General features: G+C 41.6%; 1 protein-coding gene across 1 annotated transcript in view; it reads left to right on the forward strand.

Moving 5' to 3' along the window:
- Window positions 1-3,510: 3,510 nt before the first annotated feature.
- ARVCF (ARVCF delta catenin family member) overlaps window positions 3,511-22,957 on the forward strand; it is a 238,427-nt gene continuing 218,980 nt past the window's right edge. The window contains exons 1-2 of the mRNA XM_051769102.1: window positions 3,511-3,720; window positions 18,404-18,470. The gene's annotated coding sequence lies outside the window, so the exon portion shown is untranslated. The remainder of the gene's footprint in view (window positions 3,721-18,403; window positions 18,471-22,957) is intronic.

A 22,957-nucleotide genomic window follows, 5' to 3' on the forward strand; every position in this document is an offset into this window, starting at 1 on the left:
GCTGCTCTGTGGACTGCTGTTCCCATGACCACCTTCAGCACAGACTCCACTTCCAGGACGGCCCCAAAGTCACTGAGCTCTGAGCTTGCAATGGGCTAAATTCCAGCCAGGACAGTTTTCCTGAGGATTGAGGAAAATACAAGTGACAATGTCAAATTTGCTACAAGTGACAATGTCAAGTTATTAAGCACAGCACGATCAGAACTGATAATCAAACATTTAGTAATTTTACCTAGATCTGCAGATTTAGGCTGAGATTGGATCTGTGCCACTTTTTTGTCAGAATTAAATATTAATTTACTTGTGGGTTTTTCAAACAAGACCTGAAAATTTCTGATTTTTTCTTCACAGGTGGCAATAGAGGGTTTCAGTGGAACACTGTAAATTACAAAATCTCTTATGGTGAAGCCTATAAGGAAACACCATAAAAGCCTTGAGTGCTCTTCTAGGTTCTAACACTGATAAACACAGCACACAAAAGAACACTAATTAAAAGAACTCCCGGGGGTATATGGATGTGTAACGTGGCTTGCGAAGCAAAACCTTTCATCCTGGATGCCAAAAACCTGAAGCCAAGTGTCAGCTTTACCACTGCTCTGGCACATGACATTGAGCAAGTTCATCTCAGTGCTTTCTTTCTCCATCATCATCAGTGGGATGATCACATTGACCTTCACAAGGTCTGTTGAGATCTGCTGATGAAAATTACTGGGTGAGTATATGATCATCATTCTTTCTACTATTGCTTCTGAAATGCAATAATAGATTGTAGTTATTACCTTGATACATATAAACCTAAAATGTATTTATGCTTTCAGGCACAGAGTCGCTATTCCAAAGTCATCTGATGAATAAGTAGACAAATTATACAAATCTCCATTACATTGAAATAGGTAAAATGCATGCACATTAATTGTAATGTATTGTTCTTTCTATCACTCTGTTTGAGGCTCCAACTATAGACTCATCACTGTGACCAAAGATTATTTACCTTCTATGCTTGATACCCATTAAAAATCCTCAGATGATAAATCTGCATATTTTCAGTAGCAGCAATGTCCATGGGAAGAAAAATTGTCCATAAGCTTTAAACTTAATGGTGGTTTTTAATGACTTTTTTGTTATTTTTAATACATATGGGAAGTTAGAATAACCTTAGAGTAATTTAAAAAGCCTTTTAAGAGGTTTCACAAAAACAGTCCGCTGAAAGGACTTGTGAATACTGGTTTTGGTGGCCATTCAGACTCTTCCTTCTATTCTTGTGTCTACTTTTTGTTCTGCCTAAAACAGCTTGGTTATTGTTGTCCCTTTTAGACCCTGTTCTAGGGGATCTGTGTATAGCTCCCATTGTTTGTCAAACTTGAATACTCTCATCCCAAGCAGGCTGTGACTCTGTGTCCACTTTATTTTAATGAAGAGAGTAGTACTGGCTGTCAGGTTAGAATCTGTCTTGGAGAAAGCTGAAAAACAAGCAGAAGCTTAGTGAAAACCTTGTAGAACTGTCCTGAGTAAATCTCAAAAACGAAAAGAGAAATAGTCCTGACATCTGTTTAAACCTTGTTCTTTATGTGCTGGAATGCACGTCGTTTGGAGTGCATAGAACACTCCTTAGATGGATTAAGTATCTTTGCCATGAGAGATCTCTCAAAAACTGGTTGTGAAGAGGAGACAACAGGGACCCAGACAGAGTATTCTAGAGATGAGTTCTTGCTCTGATCCGATTTGGTATCTTTATCAATTGCCTGGATGAGGCAAGATCTTTACTAGTAAAATCTGTAGCTTAGCAGATGAGTGGATAATTCACATGGCCGATTGGTTACAAAATCATCTGATATGCCCAATTAAATCATGCCAGTCCAATAAATTGCATTTTTAATATCAGAAAACGTGAGGAAACACATGGAAATAAAGAATGCAGTGATGGGGGCTGCCTCGGCAAAAAGTACTTCAGAAGATAATTTAGCTGTTACTATATATAAATATTTCAATGTGATCTCTTAGGGTAATACTGTGGTAAATTGGACTAAACTAATCACTTAACGTATAAAATACAGACATGTAGAGGAGACAAGGGAGTGACACTGCCTTTGTCCACAGCACAGTGACACTGGAACGCTAAAACATTTCTGGCACCCACGGTTAGGGAGGGGGGAAACCACAGGAAATGATTCGAAGGAGGAACATTAATGAAGGGGATAGATAACAAGATATAAAATAAGGGCATGGAAGGCTCAAGGCATTTAGGTTATCAAAGAGAAGGCGACGACCGCATTGCACAGACCACTGCAAACGGCGAGAAGGTCAGGCTGGACAAACGCACGCGGATCGCGTGCCAGCATCCCCTGGCTGCGCCGCACCAGGCGGGCCCGCTGCCACAGCCCTTGGGACACCGGCTGGGCCCGGATCCCCCCGCGGGCAGCTGGGCGAGGCACCGGCGAGTTCCCGAGCGCAGAGACCCCTCGCAGCGCTGCGCAGCGCGGGGCTCAGCGCTGCGGGCCGGCAGAGCGGGAGCGCGCACCCATCCCGGGAGGTGACACAATGGTCCCTGCCGCTCCTGCCGAGCGCGCAGCGGCAGCGCCCCGAGGGCCGGGCCGTGTCCCGAGCCCGGCCGTGTCCCGAGCCCGGCTGTGCCGTGAGGGCAGGGCCGAGCCCCGGCCCCGCGATGCCCCGTGCCCACCCCGGCCCTGCTCCCGCGCGGCGCCGCGGCCGCTCCCCCGCCCGCCGAGGGGCGGAGCCGCCCGGCTCCCTGACGGACAGCCCTGCCGGCCAATGGCGCGGCGGCGAGGGCGGGGCCGCACCAATGGGGCCGCGGTTGCCGGGCGCGAGCGCGGCCGAGCGGCCAATGGGGAATTGGCGGGGCCGGTTGGCGCGCGGGGGCGGGCGGGGCGCGCAGGGTGCGCCGCTCCCCCAGGTGTGAGCGCTGGGCAGCGCGAGCGCCCCGCTTAAAAACAGCGGAGTGGGGCAGGCCCTGCCCTCACGGCCTGCCCGCGCTGGGTGCTCCTCTCCCCTTGTTTCCCCGGCGGTGGTTTAGGGAGGGTGTGCGTTTTTCGGCCGTGCCCTTGGACCTTTTTTAGGGGAGGGCTGTGCCGCTCCAGGGGTGGCGAGCGGCCAAGCCGCGCTGCGGGAGCGCGGACCCGGCGGGGCCCGATGGCAGCGAGTCCATGTGCTCTGTAGAGAAAGGGGGATTCCCCCGTGCGCTCCAAAACCGGAGCAAAAAAATCCCAGTAGCAAAAGGTAAACGCAAGAAAAGGGTTAATGATCGCTTCCACCTCCCCCTCCCTCAACTACCCCCCCCCCAGCCCCCCGTTGGATAAAGATGGTCTTGGATACCCTTTGTAAATAGGAATGTGGAGGTGGGAGGGGAAAATCAGCCCGGCTGCGACTCCTCGGCGGTGTCGGCGGTGAGCGGGCGGGCGGAGCTGGTGCAGCCCGGGCGCTCTCCCGGGGACCGCGCGGGGGGCGGGCGGAGCGGCGGGAGCGGAGCGGCGGGGCTGACACAGCGCCGGGGCTGCCCTGCTGCCCAGCGGCTGCCCTGCTGCCCAGCGGCTGCCCTGCTGCCCAGCGGCTGCCCGCTGCTGCGGGGAACACTTCGCCTTTTTTTCCCCCCTTTTTATTTTTTTTTTTTTAATTTTTTTTTTGGTACACCGCCTCCTTGAATCCAGCAGCAGCAGCGAGGAAAATAAGCGGAGGGCAGAGAGATAAGAGAAGACGGAGGAGATGGTGAGCGGATCGCTGGGTCGGGAAGAATGAATGAGCTTGCCGGGCTATTTTCGGTGAGAGGCTCTTGCGGGGTGTACTAGGTTTTTGAGGTGATTTTGCATCACGTTTTGGGGCTTAGACTTCTTTGTTCGCTAAAGGTTGGTGGTTCAGGTTCAGCAGCGTCCATCAGTTTATTGTGAGATACGCAACGAGGAGTTGATGTGAGCGAATGCCTGAATTACATACGCAAGCCGCACACACACGGGCAGCCCCTAAACAAACCAACATTGTGATAATCCTGCAATATGATGGGCAGCTCTTGTCCTGCAGGGAAGTCATCGCTCGGGTTATTTGTGGCGTGCATAGGAGATGACTCTGTAGCAAAGACCAGACAAAACTAACCTGGTTTTTTCACATGGGTGAAATCCATTACAGACTTAAAAGCCCGAGTTGGGGTTATTTTTTACTTTTCGCTTTTGCTGCAGTGTTGAGGTACACGGTTGAAATCTGACGTTTGTGGAAGTTGATCAACTCTTTGAAATGCTCACTCCTAGTACATAAATAGTAAAGACTGTCTTTTTCCCTTTCTCTGTTTTTTTCATGTAGGTACTTGTTTGTGTATGTGGAAGGGGGAATTCTTGTTAGCATGCACTTTGCTTGTTACGAGCTACTGTTGTGCTTTAGGTAGGTCACAATACAAAATGCGATTCATAGCGTGTTGAAAGAAAAAAGCATAAGCAGATTTTTTTATCAAGTGAAGACCTGTTATCATATTAATAGCTTAAACCCTAGATAGAAGTTTGGGGGGAAAACCCAACCCTACTCTTTTGTATTAATGGGAATGTTTTATGGTAAAAAACTATGACTCTAAATGACAGAATATTGACATTGGCTGATTGCATCTTCCTGTGGATGGGATACTGCAGTCTGTATGAAGTACACTATCCCTTTAAGGTTCCATAAATTCCAGTGTATTTTGTTTACAGAATTGTGCAGGACTGCATGGTGCAGTAGTAAAATCTGAAATTTTAGTGGGTTTAGAAATGTTGCAAGGCACTGCCAAAGAGGAAAATTGCAGCTTCATATTAAATTTACTTTGGAAAAAAGATTGTAATAAAGTAATACAGAGTATACCTGGTGACTAAAGTAGCTGCAAGGGCTGGAGAGTTTAGAGTTTGTATAGGAAAAATAAGTTGTGAACTATACTGGATCTTCATCATACAATAGATTTGGATGGATGGCTGTGAAATCTATTTTAAGCAATATCTCTGTTAATGCTTGTCTGAAATATTTAAATTATATGCTCCATTAGGCAAATGGGTTTATCTTCCCATTGCTTGGCTAAAGGAATGTTCTGGGAAGGCAAGGTTTGGAAGAACAATAGTTTGACTGCATAGTTTCACTGCATGATTTATCCTTGTGTGTTGTTCAGAGATGCACAGAATGTATTTTATTTGACATTGACGATCTTTACAAAGTTGACTTTGATTTTATTTTTATGCCATAGTTGCTGTCAAGAAAAATAACTGAATTCCAATTAATGTGATCATAGTTTTGACCTACTATTCGGCTAAAATAGATGAAACTGGTGTCTTCTCTGACGTTCACTTATTAATTCAAAATCTGCAATGGATTTCAGTTTCAGCAAGTCTTTAATTCTGGAAGAACCAGTGAGAGCTACAAATAGAGAGAGATTACCATTATATTGAGTTTAAGATACTGCACTAGAAATGGCAAAATTGCTATCTTTTGCTTATAGTTGGAATTTTGTACGAACTGCAGTTTAGAGAAGATATCTTGTCCTGAAGACCATATGTATGCATATTACAGTTATATAAAACTGAGCTTCTGTATTTGATTTTATGTAATGCAACACGTTATTTCTGCAGTGCTTCTGGTGGATCTTGGGTAGTGTCAGAATTGATAGACTGCAAGGAAAACCTGTTAGAGTTCTTGTGCTGCCAGGTTTATGGTTTGTTGCTCTAAATATTTTATTGTGTGAGTATAAGTCATTGACACAAACACTGTAAACAAATGCTCTTGCAGCTAGGTGTGAGATTACATTTAGTTTATGTCTTTCCAGTTTAACCAGAGTATGGCTTATCTTGTGAGGGTATCCTGTGGCCATCACAGTGTAATCTTCAAATCAGAAAGTTTAGGTCAAATTTTTTACTTTCTTGTCTGCTTCTACAGAATAAGGAGGAAAGGGCCAACTCCAGGGTTACACCAGTATGAATAGGGAAGGAATTTAAGATGTGTTGCATGCAGTTACCTTATTCAGACTTAATGTGTGTCACTTGGGAATTAGCAGTGAGATTTCTGTTAAGATTAAGACCCTCATTTTTTTAGAAAAAGTATTCTTTCCATAATACAAGACATTCAGAGTATACATATAACTTGACAAGCACATTCTCTTCAGGAAAGGACATTGGCAATATCATCAGTGTTTAAGCATTAAAGTAAGAACAGGGAGGTCTTGAAGTAGTCTCTTAAATTGCAGGTAGGATGTGGTCTGCCTGTGTGCTGGAGAGAGGTGGTTAGCCACCTGAGCATCTGGAAAAATAGCAACCAACTTACGTAATGAATTGGGTTTCATTTCGTTCAGATAGCTCATGTAAAACCCAAACAAAAAAACTGCTGTGCAAGTGTTTTGTTCCTTGTTTCTTCATTTCTGAGGCGGTCCAAAACAATCTGTACAGCTGCTTCTGGTGCTGTCTGCTGAGGTTCTGGGGGTCTGCATCTTCTTCATTAGCTTGGGTCATGTTTGTGTTGCATAGTATGTAAGACAAATAACTAATTCTAGAGAGACCACTTCTTTTTGTAGCTGGTTTTGTGCAACATTCTAAGAACAGACAGCTCAATTTAGTAATGTCCAATCTTTTGAAAGCCTGACAATCAACCGTCTGGCAGTCACATTTTCAAGAAGTAGCATTTGGTGTGTAGTCTGTAAATGGCTAATCATTGAGTAGTAACTGGACAGCATCTATGACTCATTAGTTTATACACATTGATCAAATAAAATAATGTTTTAGTCATCAATTGCTGCTGTGTTTCAGGGTAGTTCGACATTTTGACCCACCAAAATAAATGCCTTTCTTGGAATATCAGTTAATCATGGGGATAAAAAAAATGTGTGAGAGACCCAATAGGAATGTATATATGGGTGGCATTTTTAAGTATTCTAGTCTCTTGTAGAGAACAGTTTAGTTAATGAAGCTCACATCTAGTCACTCCTCATTCCTACAAAAAACATATATTTTCTTACAGTAGTTGTCATTACTGTTGCCACTGTTGGAACAAGTGCTTCTTTCTGGAAATAGTGGATCTTAACTAAGGCACTGTTATACCCCTGAAGTGATTGGCTTTATTGATGTGTTTTTGGTTTTTTTTTTTTTTTTAAAGTGGTAATTCATCCAATTCTGTAAAAGTTCAAACTGTTTATGTCCTTATCTTTTGCTTTGTAGTTCTGTGGTTTTTGTCCAATCTAGATAAAACTGGTGGAAATGTTACTGGTTCCAACCAAGTAAGAGCCAGCTAGAGTTTGTTACAAGAAGCTGGCCACAGTGAAGTCAAGGGATCTGCCTGACCATATCTTTCAAAATCAGGCCCTCTGAGGAGTTAGCCTGGAAAACAACTGATCAGTGGGTACTTGTGTAGATACCTAAATCTGTGTTTTCTCAATTGTACACATTTGGCACGAGATGTACGATGTTTGTTAGCAAAAAGTACGCTGTGGAAAACCTGTGAGCCTGAGTATATGCAGTTCTGTCTCCAAAAACCTCTTTGTGAAGGATATCTTTGTCTGATTGTGCAAGTGTTAATCCTCTGTAATCAGCTGATACCAATTACCATGAGATGAGTGATTTCTGACTATAGAGTACCTTTAGGAAGAGCAAAATTGTAATATTGGGATCACAGATTCCAGCCTGAGTGGCCCAAGAAAGTAATTCTCAGCCAGCATTGTGTGGTGGGGATCCTGCTGGTGGCAATATTCCAGGGTACTGAGGTGCATTAAGAACACGTGGGCAGGGTTGTGCTCTCTGCCTCACTCTGCAGTTGATATTGCCCAGGGAAGACCTTTCTGTTTCTCAGCTCCATGCAGTGTGTTTCATCTCTTCAGATACCATGGCTTTCTTAGACAGTTTGGGAATTCTGTTCCATAAGGTCCTTGACTGGGTTGTCAGAATCTTCTGTGCATGCTTCAGCTGGTGTTATTTATAGTTGTGTTTTTTGTGCATCTCGAGCACATGCATTTTGGTTCAGAAGCTGCAACAGGGTTTCCATGAGATACTCTGGGGATCTACACCAGTGCACCTCTGATCTGTTAGCTTCTGATTTGTAGGTCAGGGAGAAATGGAGATTTTGCTCTCTAAGCAGCATCATCTCTTTGCTGCTTCAGTGCTTACATGACATCTCAGGTTGGCTGGAGGTTGAAAGGACAATGTCAAGGTATCTTTTCCAGTTTCATTTTTGTTATTTATTTTGTTTGCCTTGTTATGGCTATTATAAGCCACTGAAAGCTTGAAGTCCAGTGCCTTACCACCAGGCCTTTGTCCTCCAGAACAGGTACTGTTTAGCTCCTTATGGATTATTTAAGAGTTGTGAAGTGTTTCTTCTGAAATGCATCACTGAAGAGTTACAGCTTAAACACTGCAAGCAAGGGAGAGGGAAGAAGTGAGTAAATCGCTTTGGGGCAGGTCCTGACATTGTGTAGTTATGGTAAATGAAAAATATTCATTATTTTCCTTATTTCTTTGAGAATTTAATAATTTGGGATTTTAGAATTAGGCATCAGTGCTTTCTTTGCACAGTTATCCTTGAAAGTGGGCTTCTCAGGGGATTGACATCAGGATGTGCATTCTTAATTGGAAATTGTTCTACTTGTCTAATGGAGTAATTCCTGTAAGAATTCTTAGAGGTGCAGTGGTACTGACTGACTTTGAGGTGCGAGCTGTAGCTTAATTTGGAGTGCTGGCCAGCAAAAAATCAGCTTTACAGGATCTGGGCTTTGTGTATCACATATGCCTCTTTTCTAAGTTTGGTTATTTTCTTCTCTTAATATAATAAAAAATTATCATGTTTTTTTTTTTTTTTTGAGAAAAAGGGCACCTTAACTTGTTGGTGTGAGAGTGTTTTCTTTATTGCAATGAATGTAGATCAATTCAGTTAATGAAAGTACCATTAGTGTTTCCAGTAATTTAATTGCATGTTCTTCATCTGCTCTAGTGGTGTAAGTTCTACCCATGAGTTGGAATCCCTCCACAGAACCCTCTCATTACAGTAAGCAGTTCCCTATAAAATTTTAAGTAACTGCCATTCAGAATGGTGACAGAAGTGATGGCACAGACTTTGACTGGTTTATACTGTGGCTGAGAAACTGTAATGCAATGTTTGACTAATCAACAGTGTCCATGGCTACTGGATTCACAACTTGATGAGAGCTGAATGTATATGGTGATATTGGGTAGGCTTTTCTTTGTGGGTCTTAAATGGAAAAATAATAATAGTTTTAACAGTGTGCAGAGTAGCAAAGCTTGCAGAGGTTCCTCAGAGGAAAGCAAATTGCAGAATTGCTTCAAATATGGTTGATAAAGTGTGGTCTGTCTTGGGGAAGGAGAATGAGGTGTGACACTGGAGTTGGGGTAGCTACAATAACATCAGGCACATCAGTGGGTGCCTGATGAGGAAGGGCAGACCCTTCTGGCTGCAGATAAGAGCAGTGCATGGAGATGGACTCCTCTGGAGGCTGCTTCAGTCGGTGAGGGTGAATCCAGTGTTTTATCTGGCACTTTGAGGGAGCCTCTGTCTCTACTGAGCACCACATGAGGTAGTGTCTGGGGGCTGGCTTCTGGAATGGGACATTCCAGGTGCTGGAGGTGAGACAGTGTGATGATTGTTCATGTTATTTGTACATCAACACTCTGGAGAACTTGCTCATTGATGGGTTGAGTTTTCTTTATAGACAACTGTTTGTGCCCTTCACCTGTGAAGTTCGTTGTATGAGGCTGAAGGGGGAAAATAACTTTGGTCACTTGGTGAAGTTGTCAGATCTTCCAGAGAGCTCTGTTGCTGTTGGTTGAGTTTCCTGGGATGGGTGTTGCCATCATGGCAGTCTGGTGCAATCTATAAGCTTGCTGCTGCAAGAGTTTCTTGGCTGTTTTTTGGGAAAGAGAGGGAAGCCTTATACCCAGAGTGCATATGGAGAGAAGGGTGGGCATGAGCATGCCTTGGGGTGTTGGGTGTTTTATTTGGCTTTTCAAGGAGAATCCCTCTGGAGTCCAGAGCAGGTACATAGGAAATGCAATGGAAGTGTCTCACAAAACCAGTGCTCCTTTAAAATGGTGTAGATTTTCTTTGAGTACTGTTACTTATGTATGTACAGAATACAAAGTATCATGTAGACACTTTTATTATTATTATTATTATTATTATTATTATTATTATTTTGATATTTGATGTATAATCTTAATATTTTGGTAGTCTTCTGTAGAAGGTTAAAGTGGCACAAAGATCAGATTACTGGGAGTATAAGTCTTTTATTTCTCGTGTCTGTGTCTGTTTCTGCATTTTGATAGGCCAGTGAAAATGAGTGTTCTTTTGCTGTGTATCTAATCTGAAATATTTAAAAGAAAAATGCCCATTATACTATATATTAAGAGTCTTTCATACAATTGTGGTAATACCTTTTATCTATATTTAACTTTTTGATACTCCACAAACATTTGGCTTGTGGTTAGTATTCTGCTGTTGTGTGTTACTGTTGTATATTGCTGTCAAGTTTTGTTTTATAAATGAACTCTGTTTAAAAAATGAAATAATCTAACATTCCTTCTGCGATTCTTAATCTGATGCAAGGGAGCTTCAGCCATGTTGATCAATAAATGTCAATAACCTGTATCCTAATAATGGTCCCAAGGTATTGAAAACAGTTTTATTGTATGCAGTAGCCATAAATTTAAGAGTTTTCCAGAACGTTTAAGAACATATATTCTTCTGCCTGAATAAATATCACATTTGCCTTTATTTTATCAACGTAATGTCAGGTGAGGTTGCAAACATGAATTCTGAGTTAAACTGGCAGTGTTCTGCTTCTTTGCACCACAGGCTGGGTCGTGCCATGCTGGTATAACTTCTCATATTTTTAGACTGGTTCTTTTTTAATTCAGTGTGACAATACAAGTAGTGAGTTATTGATGGCAGCTAAAGTGAGACCATTATGGCTGTAATCAATAACACACCTGCATAGAATAACAACTACTGCCAGGGACATATTTTGTATTGATTCAGAAATTTATGCTGTCTGCACTATACCCAGGCTGCTACTTCCATAATTTATGTAATAAAATCTCTGCTTTAGAGAAGCTGTTACTAAGTTAAATACCAAGAAATGATGACATATCAAGATGTAAATTATATATTGAAGATTTTACTACAAGCAGAAATAGCACTTGCTAAATTGCTGTGGGTTCTGATTCAGGACCAAGGCACTTCCTTACTGCAGGCTGGCAGTAATGGGAGGCAGAGCTGGTGTTCCTCTCCTGAGGCAGGATTTCAGAGGTGCAGGGGAAGATGCTGGGTTTAATGTGCTCTGACGATGGAATTGTATAATCCATAAGTTCCAGGCCTTCATAGGTTGCCACAGTTTTTTACTGATGTTTCACTGTGGTGTGTTCTTGTAGATGACAAACAGCCTTCAGCTTTTACAGCCTATTTATTGTGCTGAGGGTGATTTCTGAGTCCCAGCCCGTGCTCATCTGTCTGTTCAAGGAAATAACCCCCTCCTTTCAGTTATGGTGCCACAAACCACTTGCCACTGTTTTGAAGCAGAGAAGCAGGATGATAATTCTGAATTTCAAGAACTTTAATTTTTAAGGTGCTGAAGGCCTAATATTAAACAGAACTGAAGTTTATTATATTCACTTTCCTCTCCAGGAAGAGCTAATGTAACTTATATACAGCCCAATGACAAAGTTCTTGTTAGTGTTTTTTAAATAGAAAATGAACATAAATTCAAAATATTATTGATTGTATGAAGGTTAGTCTCTTCACAATGCAAAGGCAAGCATTTACATTTAAATGATCAGGAGATAATACATATAAATTATATTTGTATACATTTGGATTTGAGGTCATACAGCAAACACAAGAATTGTGTGGCCTTTCTCACCATTCTTGTTTAAAATTGCACATAGTCTTGAAGGCATTTAGTACATTCCCAAGCTTGAGTTTCAAAATACAAAGTTTTCATTTATACTACTGTAAACTCTGTAATGAAGTCCAGTCTGCAGTTGAAATTGTATAATTCAGGGAATATTGAACATGCACACTTGCCTCAGGCTGTCTAGTGGACTATATTGCCCACAATTAAACAGATGAATGCACAAATAAGGATAGGCATCCTTCCAAACAGTTCTAGCTATATTTAGCAAATTCTTCTCATTTCCCTCTCTGTAGGAGGGTAGTGATGTTGGTAACCTTAACACTGGCCAGTAGAACTGTCTTAGACCCTGTCCTACAAGATGTTTTCCTTTGCCATATTGTTTTGACCTTGTATTCTCTCCTTTTCTCTCAGATTAACTCTTTGTGTCCTGAATGAGGAATTTGCTTTGCATTGTCCATCTGAATATAGAAAATAAGTAGAAGCTTTTTCTCTGTGCCACAAAGGAATAGGAAGAACTTGGAAGTTTCACAAGTTAAATGTTATAAAATTAGTGAAAGATACATCCAAGGCAGGGGAGCAATACAAAGAAATTTCCTTTTTATGGAAACCAAAGGTACAGATTCTGTAATTTGTTACCTCATTTTATGTATCAATATTTCAATAACTACAGTGAGTCTTGTTAAAATTCAGCAACCTTTCTCTGTAGTATTACCTTGAGAAAACACTCAGTTGGGCCGAGAGAACTGCTATAATTGGTGTTAGGCATTTTAACCATGAATAGGACAAGGTGTTGGCTTCTTATTTGTTTTGTTTTTTGTGCTACAGGCTTGCTACCTGTGCCTTAATGAGCAAATACTGCTGCATTTTGCAGGTGCAGTGTTTAGCCAAACAAATTGGCTCCAGATCCTGGGGCTGAGAGAACTAAAGAGGTGCCAAATGCAGATGTGTCTGTCGCAGTGATGCAGTTGGGGAGAGGAGGCTGCGAGCCAGAGATGGTGTGGGGAGGGTTGTTCTGTGTGCTTCCACCAGAACCAGACCCTCAGAGCCCTTCATTATTAGCCTGTTATTACTTAAAGTAATCTCAGCTGTAGTTTGTCATGATGCCCCAAAAGGAGGGAAAAGTATAATAAGAATTACAGGATAAACAGAACTATTTAATGGGAAAAGAAGTTGAAGTCTAGGGGAATGCAGCTGGTCTCACACAGGAGTGAGTTTTTAATTCTTTTAAATAATTTTTGCTTTGAAGAATTAAACCGACATATTTTAGAATTATAAAAGCTTCAAAACAGTATTGCAGGTATTTCTGTTAAAGGACAGAGCTGTTGTTTCAGAATTAGAACTATGGAGCTGTAATCTGTAGGAAGAGTACTGTGCTCATCTTCAGAGAGTTTTTGATTTTGGTTGAATTTGTCAGGATAAGGGATATAGGGATTTTGGAAACTTTAGTGTCTACATAGTAGCTCAGTTAAGAAAACTAGAATTTTACATCATGTGTGATTTAAATGAGCTTTCTTCTGTCTGTAATCTATTAAGTATCTGCATGTACCCATGAGACTGCTATACAGAGGATATAATTATTTTGTTTACCACTTTGAGATTGATGTGAAGGGAATCAATACCAGTTACTTTGCTTTTCATTACTGAAGGCATCTGAAATGTTGACCAACCTTATCTCAGTTGTGTCAAAGGGATCACAAAGCCCTTCTAGACACACCATTTGACCTTCTAGGACATTCTTCAAAGAACTGGCAGGCTTAGCATGTCACTTTTTTTCCTCACTTGAAGAAATTAAATCTAATTAGGAGGATCCTACTAATACAATGTAGATACAGATTACAGGTGCACGCAGTGTGTTGAGAGTCCAGAATGAAAATAGCTGTAATGAAGAAGCCTGGGGGAGGGGGAAGACCCTGAAATAGGCTGACTTAATTATCAGACTTGTACTCTAAAATAAGTTACTTCAGTAGCTGCACTGATGTGAAACAGCAAGTTGGAAAATTCTGTTGGGGAGAAGAAATCCCTCAAGGCATCTTCTTCTACAGAATATAAAACCACAAAGGAATTATCCACAAAGATACCAGTTGCCCAGTTTTAGTACCAGAGATTAATGCCTGGTATTTGTTTCCCTCTTCCTGACACAGGTGTAGTTTCACTCAATACACCTGAATTACTCCCATGTTTTAAGGGGGAAAGCATGACCAGGATTGACTTTTCCTTGGGAAACCTTTGACATTTCAGTGGCCATTAACATTGTCCTTCTTACAGCAAATGTCACTTGAGACTTCTGTAACAGAGAACAAAAAATATGCTTGTGCATTCTTGTCATTTCCTATGAAATCAAGTGACTGGTTTCTGATGGAAATCTCAAGAGCATTGAGTTCATACGGGTTCCTGCCAGGTCCACCTCACAAGAACTGGTTTTTGCACATAGTATGTGAGGCAAGGAGTGTTAATAGTGAATTTTCTGAGAAACTAATTATTTAAAATATCCTTGATCCTGTGAAATTGAAATAAACCTATTGAGGATGTACATTAACAAGACAAAACCCAACTGATTTAAAGTCGGTGTAATGCCCAGGAGTGAAAAAATGTGTTCTTGTTTTGTGTGTCCTTGTGTGACTGGGGGATTTCAGCAGTCACTGGAAGATGAAGGAATCCAGCTCTGCATTATTGGGCCCAGAGGCCATGCTGGTGATTACTAATGCATGCAGGCACGGGCAATAGATTTCATGGTTATACATCTCATTGTCCTTTCTGCAGCTCGTGGCTTTAAGCAGCTTGCACTGCTCAGGAATACACAACAGGCAGCACAGCCTCATGTGCTGGTGGGTCCCAAGTGGGGAAGTCTTATTTCAGTCAAAACCTGAGAAAAAATTTACTCTTAAGGGTGAACTGGAGCAAGTTGGCCAGAGATTGTGGAGGTTACATTCCTGGAGATTTTCAAAGCCTGACTGGAAAAAAAAATCTTGAGTAACTTGTTCAAGTTGACTCTGCTTTGAGCAGGGGACTTGTGCCAGATTATCTCCAGTATTTCCAGTCTCAGCCCTCAGCTGCATTTATGAGACTCCGGTTTTTGTTTTTTAACCAACTTGGTTCTATTTATTTAAATGAACATTTGAGGTCAAACTTCTGCCTTTAGCGAAATAAAGAATTTTAAGTGGTTTATTTAAATTTAAGCACTTCCATTGTCACTTTATACAAGTGGCTTGAAAGCATATTGAATTATATTGGATATCATCTGCTAATGAGCTTTGTCAGTAGATACATGTTTCTTCTGTTATCTTGTTTGTTTCTATTTTGTACTTTGTGAGTAATATTTGCAATTATTTTCTGCAGTACCATGTTGGTAACACCAGCAGGAAACCATGGTTGGCTCAGCTGGAACATTTTGGCTTCTAGAGTTCTTGCATTCAAATATCTGCCTGCTTATCTTTGTGGCATTCTGATTCTCTTCTTCCTCTCATCCCCTTCTTTGTTCAGTATTTCTTTATTGGTTAGAGTTAAGACAGATGGTAGGAATAGTAAATCCAAGTTGATTATAACAGATACTGTCTGACATTGGCATGTCTGTAACTAGGAAGATGAAAACAATGGGCAGTAAATATTTTGGACAAGCTGAAAGAAGTTGTTACAATAATTCATAATTGTCTTGCCTGTTAGAGTGGATAAACAAAGCGAAAATTATTTCCTTCTATTTGTGCACATTCTCGGAGAGCCTCAGGGTTGCTGTGATGGTGTCTGGAGCTGTATTTCTGCTCAGTGCTTTTTGTTGACATATTTGATGTTACCCGTAACTTCCACCAGTGTTCCTGTGGAGAATGTGTGCTGGGCACAGTGGTGGCACTGGGAGAGCTCTGCTCCCTCTGCACCTCTGCAGCTGGGCTGCATTAAAGCACCTTGAAGGCATGTTAGTAATGTTAAAATAAAGGTGCTTAGCCTTTGTCTGAAATCCTGTCTCTGTGGAAGCAGGTTACCTAATGAGCATGTTTTACTCATCTCACGGGGGCAAAACCTGAGCTGTTAAATCTGTGGCAGCAAAACGAAACAATTTTTGAACCAAGTCATCATTTTCAGCATCAATAGAAGGTCGTGCCCTTGTCAGCTGGCATTGGTTCAGCACAAGGTTCCAGTCAGAATTGGCTGCACGATGCTGAGAGCTGCTCTTTCAGAGACCTTCACCCTTTGCTATGTTTGGAGCTGCTAATATGGTGGGTCTGCTGAATATTTATAGGGGACTTATTCTGCTGGTCCTGCCTGCAGTCACTGAGAACACACACTTGTTAGTGCTTGGCAGCTGCTCTGGCACAGAGAACTTTGTTCAAGCTCATGGCAGAGGCTTCTTCCATCACTTCTTCTCTGCTCACTGTTGTGTGTTAAGCCGTGATGCTTATTTGTAAAGTCCAGAATCCAACTCCACTTGTACAGCTGCTGCAGTTTCAAGGTTGGCTTGGTTCCTGAGAAGCTCAGACCTTTGGGGACCTGGAGCTTGGCAGACTAAACTTCTTGAACAAGGTTATGAGTGAAGGCTGCAAAGCTTGTTCTCTTCATTTGCTGCTTGACTTACCTAATGTTTAATCATCTGTACTGTGCAAAGATAGCCGAAATCACGTTACATCCATCCCCCCTGGGATTTGAAGAATACGACATTGCAAAAAGTCAGGGATTTCTTTTAATGGTGTGTGGTGGTTCTCATCAAGACTTGCACTGCTCTGATCTCTTTGCAGTGCATGTTTGGTCACACACTGGAAATTCTCTTCCCACGAGCATCTTCAGATGCTGAAAAGAGATTAATTTTTAATCAAGTGAAATTACCAGAATATCAAACATACTTTTTGAGTGATGTTGTTCATAAAAAAAGTTAATAACATTCGTAAATTTGAGTTCTAAATAATTATGATTTCTTCCTGCACTCTTCCTAGGTCTTACAGGCATGTACAGATAGCAGAGTATCCAGATTTGTAGCTCAAATTATACTGTGGTTTACATTGAAAACATAAATTAAATCAACTTGCTGCCAACTTATGGGTTTTTTTGTCATCATTAAGAAACTCACTGATTATTTATTTAAAATAGGCCATAATTTTTCAAGTTTTTTGAAGAGTAGAGGCTTTTAAAATGACTCACATGGAATTGCCATATTTAATTAAAAATAACTTTAGAAGGACTGTATAGGATTTCTTGCAGTGTTTTAAAACTTGATACTAGTGGCATTTTTTAATATGTAGTGTTACCCTGCTGATGTCTGTTTAATATTATTTCTGATTGTCATAACTGTTTGCATTTCTTTTGGTTAGAGGAAATTGTGTGTTCCTTTTATTCTTTGGCAAAGTTTTTAAAAGGGCAAGCACTGACAGGACTTTGCTTCTGACTTCTGTGTTGAACTGCTCATCAGGCAAAGTCTGAATTTTTAGTAAAAATGAAACTTTTGAGGAAAATTCTTGCCTGAGGTTGGATTTGTACCGATTCAACACATTTCTTATGATTTTACCATCTCTCTCAGTGCTGCTTCTGGAACAACATGACCCTTCTAATGAGTTTTATTTTGTGACAAGCTGGGTTTCCGTGTACGTGCTCTACTTGCTCGTGTGTTTCATGGTTGTGATGAGATTTGTCCTTTGTTCTGCAGGACTTAAAAGCATTTACTTATCAGAGTTGAAGATAAATAAAGCATCCTGTTTACTAATTAGCTAAATTTTGGTCAAGTGTCACCCTCAAGTCATTGGAATTATTGTGTTAGACTTAGTGTTGCTTTACAACTTGTAAATTATGGAATGAAACATAAAATGTACCATGGGAGGTGAGGGCTCCCAGGGAGTATAGATGGTTTTTATAGGGCAGCCAAATGTCGAATGGGTTACAAGAGGGGGGATTTTAGGGTCAGGGTGAAGTTTATTCTCTTCTCTCCTGTAACCCCAGCACTGCTGGCTCGTGGTGTTCCCTGCTGAAGGTGTGACCTGCAGTGTCCACATGGAATTGTGGGGATTTCTAGTTTGGAAAGGAAGGCAGGTGAAACAGTTGGAGATGCATGGTTTGGGGAGTCAAAATAAACCCAAAGAAAAGTTAATTAAAACTTGGCAGAACGTAGCCCAAGACGGTGTTTTTGTTCCCTGAGATTTAAAACTTCGTATTACTGTGAACTTGATATGAAAAGTGCTCTGGTTTCCTTATAACTTCAAGTAAAAATATATTTAAGCAAAGAGAAAATAAGGAGAAACATCTTGGTTGGTTTTGCATCTTGTTACTGTACAATTAAACCAAATGATTTTTGAATTTTGTGACCCAGAGATTTTAGTAGAAACTCTTCCACATACTAGAGTGTTCAAACCAGATGGAAATTCTACCATGAACTTGGATTTTTTTTTTGGGGGGGGGAAGTAGGAACTCTTAATGATGGAAGTCTTGACTTGCTGTTTTGAACTAGGGGTAGCAGTGCAGTTTGGCAAGTGTTGAGAGAGTTGCCCCATTGCTCAGGTCAACAAGCCATTAGTCACACTAATTACAGCATTACTATTCAGAGTTTGATCTGTATCTTGTGTTTTCCAGGGGTATCCATAACTGAGTTGTGCTTTATGAACAAGGAAAGGAGCCTAACAACTCGCCTGAAAGGGTGGTAAGAGTTGCCAAAATTTCTTACATATATTTGTATTTCTTTCATTACTACACATGATCATGTCTGTGAAATCTAGAAAGCAAAATTGTTCCTTTTTTAATCAGTCCTGCTATTTACTGTCTTAGATAGTCTCACAGTTGTCATTCTTTAGCCAACAATGAAGTGATAAAAGACTAAATTCATTTTATAGTAATAGCCTGCAGTGCCTTTTTTCAGACAGGAGGACTGTTGAGCTGAGTATGGCTAAAATATGCAAGAGTTTGAATTGGTCTGCTTGGAATAGCAAATCACCATATAAAAACCAATGTCTGTATAATGAAAACGTAGAATAATTAACTGCATGTAATGTAACTAATAATAAAGCTTCCAAAACTTTATAAATGGGCCATTTCAGAAAGCTTTGTCCTTCTGCTGTGTGGCTTTCAGACAAGAGGTGAGCTGGCTTCCCCCCTCCTGGCTGCCTGTGCTCAGCCCCTGGGGTGTGTGTTCAGTTGGACTGACAGACATTGCACTTGGGGTTCTTCTCAGAGCTCTCTGTGCAGAAATCTGTGGCTTGTGAATGTAGCTGGGTTATAAATCCAGTGATTATTTACCTCCTTGTGTGGTGGGATGAGTGGCTTTCTGCAGCATAACTTCCCTGTTTTCAGTGCAGGGCCCTTGGCAGAACAGTACAGTCAGCATAATCAAAGACCAAGCAATTTATTAATTTGTATGACTTCCACTCATTTGGGAAGTCATTCCTCAGAACTAATCAGACAGAAGTTTTCTTACACAAGGAAAAGTCATTTACATTGGGATAAAGGAACATGATTAAAAAAAGCTGGTCTCTAAATGACTAAAACCAGAAGACAGCTGTACTTGTTAAATGAATAAAACTGATTGAATAATTCAAACTTGTAAAAGCTTTCATTTATTTTATTAGTCTCCTTTTAAATTTGTTTTAGAGAAAGTAGATTTTTAGGTGAAAGAATGGAGTACAGTTTACATAGTATGAGCAAAACTGAAAGTTATTGCTTCCAAATATCCTAAGCAGTGCAGAAGAGGTGGGAGATTTCTTAGGGAATTTTCCTCTCTAACAGTCATCCTAGGGTGAAATTCGTAGTATTTAGAGCAAAGGAAAATCATTGTAGGGGTGAAAGGGAATAAAATGATAGTAACTAGGATGTGTTATCTCTTGCCAGACAGCCTCACTAGTCTTTCAAAATTAGGAAAAAAGGTAGCAGGAAATCAAAGGAGATGCTGTTTGGGGATTACATGAGCAACCTGTTGTTATTCTGCAGCTTATTTGTGAAGGAAAAGAATGTACAGCTTTGAACATGTTCCTGTTCCTTTTACACTGAAGAAACTCCAGTCATTGTCCTATCATTACCAAAGGGCTTTTTTTACAGAGTTCACGTCTAAGACCAATTCCTTACTTCAGAAGTGAGGTATTCTCTACTCCTTTTAAAGGCTGTGTCACCCTTAATCAGGAGTGCCATACATTTTCAGAATGATGGTGCTTTCAATTTATGGCTTGTCAGCCCTGAAGAATGCTGGCTGGTTCCTTTGAGTGCAACTCACTGGCTGAGACTGCTCACTTAGAAAGCAATTTTAGGTTTATTTTGATTGGTTATTGGTTTGTGGCTTTTAATGATGAAGTAAAATTGCATTTTTGTGCAGTAGACGTCGGGCTGGAAAATCTGCGGAGTTGGAGCCGTTTGGAGCTGCTCTCACTCCCCCCGAGATCAGCAGGAGCATTTCTGTGGCTTTCAGTGGCAGTAACATTATCCTGTGTGAATGTGAGGACTTTTCCTCTTCTTTCAAAAACACTCACAATAGGCTGCCATAGTTGGGGCTGCGTGAAAACTAAGTGACTATTGTACTGCTTGTTTGTGGAAAGCAGGGCTTTTCTAAGCAGGAGAAGGCAGTTGTATTCATTTCTGTCGTGCCAGCATATTGCTTGGTTTAATACCTACAGCTCTGAAAGCCATTGCACCACGAAAATTGGTTATCTAGAATTGTTTGATTATATCATCCAGTGTGTTTCATTCCACTGTCTGTAGGAGTAGGTCTGAAGAGACACTGTCTTCCCACAAGGCAGGGAGAGCTGCAGGATGAATATTTATTGGAGTAGTGGGAGAGATGGCCTAAATTCTGCTGCTGCAGATACTACTGGTCGTGTAAACAGGGACTGGAGATTGGAGAGAAAGCATCAAACCATCTCCTGAATACATGTAGGCTTCAAAGCTGTACTAGTTCTCAACTTTGAGCAAAAGCTTAATTAAATACTATTAGAGGAATTTTCATGGATGTCATTTAAGGAAAAGGTTATTTTTTACAGAGGTGAACATTACAAAAGGTGAGATACTGTATTTGCTATGCAGTTGTCATATGGGGTTCTTTTAAGCTTCTCTAGGAAGATGTTGTTATAAGCAATTTGGGCATAAAAGCTTCTAGCCCAGGGCTGCCCAGAAATGATTTGAAAAACATTCAAAATAACTGCCTTTTCAGAAATGCATACTGAATGGATATTTCCTGGACTGTGGTTGTGTGATTTAAATGGTCAGTTTTGCCTGTAATGTACAGAATGCTGTTGACTTGATTGGAAACTTCCTCCGGGCTGCCAGATTTCAGACCTGAGCCATCCAGAAGGGGAGTTTTTTAGCTGTTCTGAACGCCTTTTTTTCTTGTAATTAATTTTCTTTCCCTAATTCATTGCTTGTAGATTAATGGCTGCTTATTTTGGGTTTCTACCATATTTTCTGGAATGACCAAGAGCAATGAATTAATCTTAATTGATGGATTACTGTAGCTTAATCAAACTCCTACTTAATGTGCTTGATATTTTTTGTGAGTAAGCTGTTTTTCTAAAACATTGTCTGTAGTTAAGTTTATTAAATTAAGACTTAGGCATGTAAGATTCTTTGTCACATCCAGGAAGCACAAGATATGACCCAAATACTCAAATTACCAGAGGATAGCATTTTGGTTTATAAACATTTGCAGCACAAACAAGTCTGAGCTAAGTAATTTTAGAAAGGAATTTCCCCTCCTGGTAGTGTATGTTATACGTAGATGTTAATTAGGGATTTTTTCATATGTAGCTCTTGGAAATTATTTTTATCCTGTTTATCTGACTCCAGGTCTATTTATCTTGGATGTGAAGGTTCACTATTGTCTCTGCATGACATGGTTTACAAACCAAGTCTGACTTTGTGTTGTGTGCCTGAGAATTTACGTCTGCATGATTGTCTTCAGTTAATGATCATGCAAGCCTTCCAGAGTTGCTGATGAGTCCTAGTTTTGGCTTTGTTATCCACACAATTGTACTGCCTTTGGTGGTGTTGAATGGATTTAAACAGGAATGTTGGATTCTTACATACAGTATGCACAGATTTAACTTCTTGTGCTTCTGATGGAAATTTGGGATCCCTTGATTGCTGATTCAGAATGGTTACTTGTTTGAGAGCACGAGGAGCTTGCCCTGGTGCTGCCTGGGACCTGGCATGGTCTGCTGATGATGGCAGATCCAGGCAGTGGGAGAGCTGAGCTCCCTCAGCTCACCCGTGTGAGGCCAGGATGCTCAGCCCCTGGGGTGTTGGAAGGTGCTCCTGGGGATGCTCAGCTCAGCCCCGGGATGTTGGAAGGTGCTCCTGGGGATGCTCAGCTCAGCCCCTGGGGTGTTGGAAGGTGCTCCTGGGGATGCTCAGCCCCTGGGATGTTGGAAGGTGCTCCTGGGGATGCTCAGCCCCTGGGGTGTTGGAAGGTGCTCCTGGGGATGCTCAGCCCCTGGGGTGTTGGAAGGTGCTCCTGGGGATGCTCAGCCCCTGGGGTGTTGGAAGGTGCTCCTGGGGATGCTCAGCCCCTGGGGTGTTGGAAGGTGCTCCTGGGGATGCTCAGCCCCTGGGGTGTTGGAAGGTGCTCCTGGGGATGCTCAGCCCCTGGGGTGTTGGAAGGTGCTCCTGGGGATGCTCAGCCCCTGGGGTGTTGGAAGGTGCTCCTGGGGATGCTCAGCCCCTGGGGTGTTGGAAGGTGCTCCTGGGGATGCTCAGCCCCTGGGGTGTTGGAAGGTGCTCCTCCCTGGGTTCAGGTCTCCTCCCAACAAAGATCCCAGCAGGAGGAGCAAGCCTGGCCCTCTGCAGCAGTTGGGGTGACAGGCAGCAGGCTGGGGCTGTTTTCCTCCAGTTCACTGTGAAGGTACCTGTGCACTAACAGAGATAGGTTGTATTGCTGCAAATAGTGTTTTATGGGTTGATCAGGTTTAACAAACTACGATTCACTTCAGGGAGCATCAGAACTCCTGAAATACTGATCACTGAACCAGTCAGGGTTTTTTGGTAGGGTGTAGGTATGGCTCATGTGAGCTGCTTATTGGCAAAATGTCCTGCAGAAGCACTTAGCTGTGTGACTCAGAATTCCACTGAATTGCTGGGTAAGCTTGGCATGGACTCCTGTAGCTGAAGTCTGTGATACACCATTTTGTCTGCCTTGCTTTCTGCCTCCTGGCT

This window comes from Manacus candei, unplaced genomic scaffold, assembly GCF_025592945.1.
Source record: "Manacus candei isolate 608988 ecotype Guabito, Panama unplaced genomic scaffold, ASM2559294v1 h1tg000103l, whole genome shotgun sequence".
In the NCBI taxonomy this organism is placed as follows: Eukaryota; Metazoa; Chordata; class Aves; order Passeriformes; family Pipridae; genus Manacus; species Manacus candei.